Raw genomic sequence first — 9,709 nt, 5'->3', positions numbered from 1 at the left:
AGGAATCCCAATAGATTATGGACAGAAAATGCCATCTGTATCCAGAGAAAAAACTAAGAAAAATATTAATTTACTTAATGTAAATCAGCACATGCTATGTTCACTTCTTTTTTCTGTTTTTTAAATCTCTCCCATGGTCTTTCCCCTTTTGCTCTGATTTTTCTCTCCCAACATAATTCATAAAATAATGTGAATTAAAAATAAATAAACTAAAAAAATCTGTCAAGAGAAGCAAGATATTTTCATATAAGTAGAGGCAAGATTTATAGGAGGTATTTTTTTCCCAGAGAGAGAGAGATTAGCAACTGGGGGGTTAGGAATCAAGAAAAACTTATGTACAGTACCTGTTCACAGTAAGCACTCAATATTTGTGGGTTGGTTGATTGATATAAGAAGTGGTAACCAAACAGAACTTTGCTTTTTTTTTTTTTTTCATCTATTTCTTTTTTTTCCTTAATAGTATTTTATTTTTCTAAATACATGTAAAGGTAGTTTTTAGCATTCATCTTTGTAAGATTTTGTATTCCAAATTTTTCTCCCTTCTTCCCTTACCATCCCCTTTCCCAAGACAATCTGATGTAGGTTAAATATAAACAGTTCTTTTAAATGTATTTCCATATTTGTCATATTATGCAAGAAAAATCAGACGGAGGAGGAACTATAAGAAAGAAAAAGCAAACAAGTAAGAAAAAAGGTGAAAATACGTACTTCAATCCATATTCAGTCTCCATACGTCTCTCTTTGGATGGCATTTTCTATCTCAAGTCTGTTGGAATTATCTTGAATCACCAAATTGCTGAGAAGAGCTAAGTTCATCACGGATGGTCATCACATAATCGTGCTATTGTTGTGTACAATCTGAACAGAACTTTGAAAGGAACTAGGGATTCTTAGAGGAGGAAGTGGGGAAGAAATTGGAATGCACTCCTAGTCATGGAAAATAACCTCCTGTGATTAAGATTGTAAGGAAGTGGGGATATAGTATATGTAAGGAATAGGAAGAAGACTGTTTGGTTGAACCATAGAGTAAATGAAGAGGAATAATTAATGTATAAAAAACTTGGAAAGGTAGGGTGAAGTCAAGTTGTGAAGAATGTTGAGAACCAAACTGAAGAATTTGCATCTGATTCTAGAAGTCATAGGAAGAAGCCACTTACAAACTGAAATCCTTATCTCCCTCTCATCCCTCTCCTCCCCTCTTTGAGAAAATAAAAAAACAAAAACAAACAAAATCTGGCCTCAGACACTTAGTAGTTGGGTAATCCTGGGTAAATCATTATGAGTCCTCTGGAATTGGGAGTGGTCATTCCTTTGATCAGAGTTCCTAAATCTTTCAAAGTTACATTGTTTTTATTATCTAAATTGTTCTCTTGGCGCTCCTAATTTCATTATGTATCAGTTCATACAAGTCTTTCCAGGTTTCTCTGAAACTGCTTCCTTTATTATTTCTTATGTCACTATAGCGTTCTATCACATTCATATCATAATTTGTTCAGTGATTCCTCAACTTGAAGAACATCCCTTTAGTTTCTAATTTTTTGCAACCATCAAAAAATGAACTGCTATAAACATTTGTACATGAATCCCTTCCCTTTTTCTTTAAAATATAGACTTAGTAGCAATATCACTCTATCAATGAATATACGTAGTTTAATAGCTTTGGGGACATAATTTAAAATTGCTTTCCAGAATAGCTAGACCAGTTCATAACACCACCAACTGTATATTAAAAATAGCCATTTTTTTCAACATCTCTTCTAGCATTTTTCATTTCCCTTTTTGCTCAGTCTTGCTCCTCTTATAGATATGAAGTAGAACCTAAGAGCTGTTTTAATTTGTATTTCCCTAATTATTACTGATTTATTTATTTTTTTCACATGATTATTGGTAACAGATTTTTTTCCTCTGAAAACTGACTTGGACTATTTATCAATTGGAGAATGTCACTTATTCTTATAAACGCAAGCCAGTTTGTGGTGGCAAATAATTGCCAAATTGAGGGGATGCCTATTAATTGGGGAATGGCTGAATAAATTGTGGTATATGAATGTAATGGAATATTATTGTTCTTTAAGAAATGATAAGCAAGCAAATTTCAGGAAAATCTGGAAAGACTTACATGAACTGATGCTGAGTGAAGTAAGCAAAACCAGAACATTGTATATAGTAATAGCAACATTGTATGGATGATCAACTTTGATAGACTTTGCTCTTCTCAGCAATACAATGATTTAAGACAATTCTAAAAGAATCATGATGGAAAATAGTATCCACATCCAAGAAAGAACTACAGAGTCTGAATGCAAATTGAAATACAGTCTTTCTTTCTTTCTTTGTTTTTTTTTGAAGCTTTTTCTTTCTCATGATTTTTCCCTTTTCTTCTGATTCTTCTTTCTCAGCATGACTATTGTGGAAATATGTTTAATATGATTGTACGTGTATAATCTATCAGATTGCTTGCTTTCATGCAGAGAAGTAAGGGGAGGGAGGGAGAAAAAATGAAAATCAAAATCTCATAAAAATATATCCCAAAAGCTAATTAATAAAATTTTAAAATGTGAATCAATTCTCTGTATATTTTAGAAATGAGACCTTTATCAATGAAACTTGTTGCAATTTTTTTTCATCCTATATCTTCTACCAGTTAGGTGGCACAGTGAAAAGAGTGTTGGCCTGTAATCAAGAAGACCTTCAATTCAAATGAATTCAAATCTAGCTATGTGATGTTGGGTGAATCTCCTAACCTCTGGCTGGCTATTTTTTCAACTATAAAATGGGGATAGTACCCATCTTGACAAGTTGTGAGAATCAAATGAGAAAATATTTATCAAAAACACTTAGCACAATGCCTAGTACATAGTAGGTTCTATATAAATGCTTATTCCCTTTTCTATTAATTTTAACTGCTTTGGTTGTGTTTGCAAAAATTTGTTTCATTTAATCAAAACTGTCTGTTTTACCTTATATAATCCTTTCTATTCTTTGTTTGGTTGTAAACTCTTCCCCTATCCATAGAAATGATAGATGATTTCTTCCATGCTCCTCAGATTTGCTTAAGATGTTACCATTTATGTTTAAATCACAAATCAATCATCTTGGTATATGACATGAGGTGTCATTCTATACTAGTTTCTACCAGACTACTTTCCAGTTTTCCCAACATTTTTGGTCAGTGGGTTCTTGCCCCTAGTAGCTAGGTCGTTGGTGTTTATCAAAAACCAAGTTACTGTGCTTCTTTGCCTCTGTATATTGTATACCTAATCCATTCTTCTAATCAATATCTCTGTTTCTTAACCAGTATCAAACTTTTTGATGATTAATGCTTTGTAGAATAATTTGAGATCTAGTACTGTAAGGCCCCATTTCTTCCCACTTATTTTATTTTTCCCATTGCGATTCATTTTTTATTATTGTTTTTCCAAATGAATCTTCTTATTTTTTTCTAATTCTGTACAACAATCTTTTGGTAGTTTGATTGCTATGATACTTATGAGTGAATTAATTTAGATGGTATTACAATTGTTATTACATTGGCTTGGCCTACCTGTGAGCAATTAATATTTTCCCCACTATTTAGATCTGTATTTATGTAAAGAGTGTTTTGTAATTGTGTTCACATTTCATTGAAATTTATGAAGCAGGGGAGTGACATGGTCAAAATATTGTGCTTTCAGAATATTATTTTGGCAACTGTATAGAAACTAGATTTCAGAGAGGAGAGGAGGGTAGAGAAAACAGCTGAGATTCTCTAAGCCTCAGCTCTCCTCTGTCAAAGAAAGAGGTTGTACTTCATGAACTATAAGATACCTTTCACCTCTGACATTTCTGGATTGTTAACAGGCACAGGGAGAAACAGGATGAATCTGTTTAGAGAATGGAAGAAGTAGTGAAACATTTTTTTTAATGGCTGATAAAATTTTGATACACAAACCAACCAAAAATCATAGTCCTTGGTCTGGAGGAAGAATTTCTGCCTGTCTTTATCAGTCCTTCTGCCTGAATTTCTGTAGGCAGGGATTCTTAATCTGGGATTTGTCAAGTTGTTTTAAATGTGTGTGTGTGTGTGTGTGTGTGTATTTTTAACTGCACTTCAAAAAGTTGATTTCTTTTGTAATCCCCTGAATTTTATTTTATATATTAAAAAAGTTATTAAGAGAAGGGATTCATAGTCTTTACGAGGCTGCATAGGTGATTTATGACAAAAATGGTTAATAATTCCTGCCATAAAGAGATTTTTCCTAGAATGAAAGATCTTTTTAAATCTCTCAGATACAAATCCAAATTTAATAGTAGAACACACAAATGCTAAACATTCCTTAATTCATGTCACATACAGACTTCAGACAAGGAATGCTCATTACTAAGTATGACAAAGCAGGGCATGTTGGGAGGATGGAGATGATAGGCTAGCTTATTCTTCATACTTCATTTACACCAGCTCTATCAAATTTTACCTTCCCAGATCCACAATTGTTTCTACAGCATTACTCTGATCTTATTCCCTCCTAGCTGTTCATTTACTTCCCTCTCCCAGTAATGCTTACTCATATTCCCATCATTGAGGCAATTGAATTCCATTGTATGTGGGAATGAATGAGTTCTTTTCTCAGAAGTTCATCATCATAGCAGATATTCATTTATCCTTAAGGGTTATCAAGTATTTTCTAAGCTGGAATTTTAGAGATTATCTAAGTTAACATCTCTAATTTTACAGGTAAGGAAAGTGAGACCAATGAAGGAAAAGGGATTATACAATTTAGTCAGTTTCAAGTCCTCTAGTTCCAAAATCAAGGCTTGATCACTGTTTTTCATAGAGCAGAGGTAATATGGTAAAATAGAAAACTCAAAATAGAAAAAAACACACCAAAAATCAGGTACTGCGCTAAGTGCTGGGAGCACAACTACAAGCAGAGGAGCTTACATTCTAAAGGGTGGTGATGGTGGTGATAGAAACAAAGGGACACATAAAAGGGAATTATAAAGCAAGGAGAAGGTGCCCATTAAGGGAATGAGAAAGAAAGTCTGGAATATCAGATATGTCTGACCAGTGTGCTTCTCTTAAAATGAAAGTTCTGGGAGGAATGAGACAATCAGAGGAAAGGGACAAAGAGGTGAAGTGTACTTCTATTCTGAGCAAGCTTTTGTGACATGATAGAAAATGTACAGAGAGAGAAGAAGAGAGCCAGGAGAGGATTGGGAGAATGAATGGATAAGAGCATAGGACCTGGAAACCTGAGATACTAGCTTAAGTGATTCTGAGCAAGTAATTTAAACTCCCTCAGCTTCGGTTTCTTTATTTGTTAAATGGTGATAATGAAGTACAGCTTCTTCAGAATGATTGAAGGATTGAACATGGAAAGGGAACTGGAGAGGGAGAGGATTCTGAGAAAGTGATAGAGTAGGTCAAAAAATTCCAAGCTCTCCAGACTTCCCCCACAAAAAAGCCAAAACTATGTCTCAGGGAGAATATAGAGCAGTTAAAAACAAATAGGAGTTGGGGCAGAACAATAGTCCTCTAGAGAAAATAGAAGAAAGATAGCAGGATGGAAGTTTGACCTGTGTGAAGTGTTAACATCTCTAGGCTAGTTCTGCTGTTTCAGCAAGCCAGAGTTCTGGGACTAGCTGGTTTGGGTGGTAGCCTGGGCCCCAGTTACAGGAATTTTCACCTCCAGATCAGGGTGGGGAGGTGGCTATCTAAGTCAGGGAAGATTGAAGGAACCTCTTCTGATAAAGAACTCCAAGCTCAGCTGTGCTGTCTGGGTAAGAAAAAAGCAGTGTATGGTTGTTGAGTGCAGAAGCAGTGGGGCAGGGAAGCTTCTGGCTGCAGGCCCTTAAAGAAAGGTGGAGTTCTTAGTCTGGGGGTTCCAGGCCAGAGAGAGAACTGACGGAAGGCATGAAGTAGCAGGCAGTCCCCTTCTACCCTCCCCACTATTGGAAGATATTATACTAACAAACTCTTAACAACCAAAAAAACAAAGACAAAAAAACTCCAAAGAAACAAACAAAAAACACAATAAATTACCATGGAAATAGGGAAAACTGGGATTATCTTCAGAAGATGACAAAATAAATAATAAATTTATTTATTTAATAAATAAATGAATAAGTAAAAGCCTGAAAAATAAAGCCTGAAATTAAAAAAAAAAAATCTCTCCTACTTCAAAATATCAATTTTCTGACCCAAAGGAATTCATAAAAGAACTTAAAAAAGACTTTTTTTTTAAAAAAATGAAAGAAATTGGGGGACAAAATTTTAAAAGGAATAATCCAAGAAAAATAAGATTATAAAAAGAAAATCAGCCAAATAGAAAAAGAGATCCAGATTCTTAAGGAGGAAAATGACTCTGAAAATTTGAATTGGGCAAGGAGAAATCAGCAAAATTATAAGAGACCAAGAAATAATAAAACAAAATAATAAAGAATGAAAAAAATAGAAGAGAATGTCGGATATCTCATAGGAAAAATAACAAATCTGGAAAATAGATCAAGAAAAGAAAACATAATAATCGGACTTTCTGAAAATTATGACTCTCCCCAAAAAAAGTATCTTAGAGTTAGAACAAGAGGGGAAAGTAGAAATAGAAAAAATCCACGGATTACTATCTGAAAGAGAGCTACAAGGAAACTCTACAGGAACATGATAGCTACATTCTGAAATTCTCAATGAAGAGGAAAGTACTATGAGCAACAAGAGAAAAAAAAATTCAAATATGCTGGAACCACAATTGGAATCACACAAGAACTAACACAAGAATGGCTACATTTAAAAATCTCAGATCTTAGAACACTATATATGGAAGAGTCAAAGAACTAGGGTTATGGCCAAAAATATCATACCCAACAAAATTAAACATAATCTTAAATGAAAAAAAAAGGATATTCAATGAATTATCAGAGTTTCAGGATTTTGTTGCAAAAAGACCTGAATTAATAGAAAATTTAACATGTAAGATAGAAGTATCAAACATCAAAAATTAATTTTAAGGGACTCAATTCTTTATGCTTTATATGTGGAAAAGCAAATCATATGTCTAAAATTGTCAGTAAGTGGCTAGTTTGAAAGAATAATTGGGGTAGAGTTGAGTAAAATATGATTCTAAAAAACCAAATTGTGTAGGGAAAGGTAAAAGAAAGTAATTAGATTATTTGAATGAGGTATGAGAGCAAGAACTGACCGAAGAATTAGATAGGGGAATCCCACTCACATTGGGAATGGATTAAAGGGGGAACAATACATACATACATATATTCAGACTGTCTGTCTGACATATCTGTCTGATATATAAATGATATATTTAGAATGATATAAAAGTCTTCTAAATTTATAAAAAAAGTAAGAGTGGGAGGGAATAGATTAAAGGGAAGAGTAGATTAATGGGTATGGGATAAAAAGGGAGGCTGGGATAGGAGGAAAGTGTGGGGGAGAAAGAGGATAAGGGAGTTATCCTTGGAGTTTGGGTAGATTAAGTAATACAAGATAAGGTAATGGATAGAAGTAAAGTAGAGGAGTCAGCAAGAATAGGAAATAATAGATACACATAAACATAATAATAATGATCAGGAGTAGAATTTATTAGAAAAGAAATAGGGGTAGTAATAGTTGATCTCAAAGGTAAAGAAAATAGATTAAATCAAGACAAAAAAATGGGAAACTACATTATATGTTAGCCATATTAATATTGTTTTAGACTATTTAAAATAATTAGATTATATGAGGTTGGAATATTGTTGAGATATAGGAAATGATGAAGGAGTCAATCAAAAAAATATGGAAAGGCTTGGATTTAGGAAGAATGATGTTATCCACCTTCAGAGAAACAGAGGACAAAGAAGTATAATCCAGTCTTACACAAATGTATGTGAATGTACACGCATATATATATGTGTATGACTATAGGTATCTATGTAAATGCATGTATGTATGCATATATATATATATATATCCACACTTAATTGTAGCCTTTTGGGAAGGGAGGTGGAAGAGGGGAAGGAGGGGGGGATAAAAAGTGCACAGCAAAGAACAAAAGGAAATTTACCAACAAGCAAAGAAAAGATGGACATCTCTGAAACACAATATGTAGAATTTAGTATATAGCCTTTCTTGAAATGGGAATTTATTGTCTCTTATTTTGAATCCTCTTATGCTCTGCTATATACATGGAAATGTACTTTTTCCCTTTATTTATTCCATTCATTTTTCTATTTTGAAATAATGTTAAAAAAAAACAAACAAACAAGCAAACATTTATAGAGCACCTACTGTGTGCAAGGTATTGTGCTAAAAGAAAGAAAGAAAACTTTCTTATCTTTCCTTACTGTTCTATGGAATTCTCATTCAATTGGGTATATCCTGGATTTCTCTTTCACTTTTTTTCCTTAGCTATTTGTAAAGCCTCATCAGAAGCCATTTTGCTTTCTTCTTCTTTTTCTTTGGAATGTTTTTTGTTGCTGCCTTCTGTCCATAGCTCTTTAGGTACTCCACCAGATCTAATCCCTTAATATCCATCTCCATTTGATATTCATAAGGGATGTTATTTTAGTATGATAGTTTTCCCAGTTTTTTTTTCAGTTTAAGTCTGAAATTTGCAATAAGAAGCTCATGATTTGAGCCACATCAGTTCCAGGGCTTGTTAAAAATGAATGTACAGAGCTTCTTCACCTTTGGCTACAAAATGTATAATCAATATGATTTCTAAATTGATCATCTGGTGACATTCATGTGTAGTTGCCTTTTGGATTGTTGGAAAAAAGTACTTTCTATAACCTGTGTTTATTGTAACAAAACTCTATTAGTCCCTGTCCTGCTTAATTTTATACTCCCAGACCAAACTTGTCTATTATTCCAATTATCTTTTGATTTCTTTATCATTTCAATGATCTTTTTTTTGGGGGGAGGGTATTTCTAGAAGATGTAGGTCTTCATAGAACTGATCTACTTTGATCTCTTTGGCATCAACATTTGGAGGACAAACTTGTATTATTGTGATGTTGAACAATTTGCCTTAGATTCAAACAGATATTGCTGTTTGTTTTTTGAGATTTACTCCAGTACTGCTTTTCTCACCCTTTCATTGACCTCGAGGACTATTGCATTTCTTCTAAGTGATTCTTGTCCAGAATAGTATGAGTAATGATCATTTGAATTAAATTCACCCATTCCCATCCATTTAAATTCATTGATACTCAAAGTGTCAATATTTAATCTTATTTGCCTATATCTAGCTTATCTTGGTTCCTAGATCTTACATTCCAGGTTCTTATGCAATATTGATTTTTACAAGACTGGACATTCTTCTGTCACTATATGCATCCACAGTTGATCTTCCTTTTGACTTTGGCCCAGCCATTTCCTTAGTATTGGAACTACCTATAGTTATTCTCTGTGACATATTGGGTCTTCCAACTGAAAGGTTCATCTTTCACCTCTTTTATCATTTTAGTGCTGTCCATGGGGTTTTCTTGGCCAAGGTATTTGAGTGGTTTGCCATTTCCTTCTGCTGTGGAGCATCTTTTGTCGGAACTCTCTACTATCATCTGTCCATCTTGAGTAACTGTGTAACAACTCATAGACTGGGGTGGGGGACTCAAAATCCTATGAGTCTGTAATGAGACAAGGAAAGGAAGGTTTCTGAGGGATGTAGACAGAACAGGACATTGAAGGCAATAAATAAAAGTTTGTTAAATTCCGAGTCCAGACCTGAGAGAATAA

Source organism: Antechinus flavipes, chromosome 1, assembly GCF_016432865.1.
Source record: "Antechinus flavipes isolate AdamAnt ecotype Samford, QLD, Australia chromosome 1, AdamAnt_v2, whole genome shotgun sequence".
In the NCBI taxonomy this organism is placed as follows: domain Eukaryota; kingdom Metazoa; phylum Chordata; class Mammalia; order Dasyuromorphia; family Dasyuridae; genus Antechinus; species Antechinus flavipes.
This window is presented reverse-complemented; position numbering follows the sequence as displayed.